At 33.7% G+C, this 629-nt stretch overlaps 1 non-coding gene across 1 annotated transcript; it reads left to right on the forward strand.

Moving 5' to 3' along the window:
- The first annotated feature begins 204 nt into the window (after positions 1-204).
- On the forward strand, positions 205-277 carry TRNAV-AAC. The gene has a single exon. It is a non-coding gene; the product is annotated as a tRNA-Val (tRNA).
- The last annotated feature ends 352 nt before the right edge of the window (positions 278-629 follow it).

The following is a 629-nucleotide window of genomic DNA, read 5'->3' on the forward strand; positions in this document are numbered from 1 at the left end:
CTCTTCTTATTATTTTTATTAAAAAGCTAGGGTGTGCTTTGACCCATTGATCTCTCTTGTTTTCTCATAGATGATATCTTTTTTTTTTTCTTTTTCTTTAGGCTTCTTGTTAACACTTAAATATTGAGTAGTTGCGAGGGAGAACGAGAAGAAAATCTACAATAAGCAGAGATTATCAGAATGTGAACAATTAGTAACAGAAATGGTTTTGTGGTGTAGTTGGTTATCACGTCAGTCTAACACACTGAAGGTCCCCGGTTCGAATCGGGCGAAGCCAAAATTTTTACCCTTCTGATATAGGCTTAATGAGTCCATAGGGCTTTTTAAATGGCTCGATTTAACTGAATAACGGTTTAATGGATAACTATAGCCTAAGCATGCAGAAAACACGTAACCTGTTTTTTACAAAGTGTTTTTCTGTTATTAAACAATACTGTAATTAAACAATACTGTTCTCCTAACAAACAAGCAACGATTCAAACAAAAAAAAGAGGTGGGAAGGATGGCAAGACTGATACAGATGGGAAAAAAGGGATAATCAAAGCTACAGCTTTATAGTGGACTAGTGTTAGCACGGCTCAAATCTCCTATATTTTTAATTATTTTATCCTAATTTTAAATTTAACTAA

This window comes from Brassica napus, chromosome C8 (assembly GCF_020379485.1).
Source record: "Brassica napus cultivar Da-Ae chromosome C8, Da-Ae, whole genome shotgun sequence".
NCBI classification, from domain to species: Eukaryota; Viridiplantae; Streptophyta; class Magnoliopsida; order Brassicales; family Brassicaceae; genus Brassica; species Brassica napus.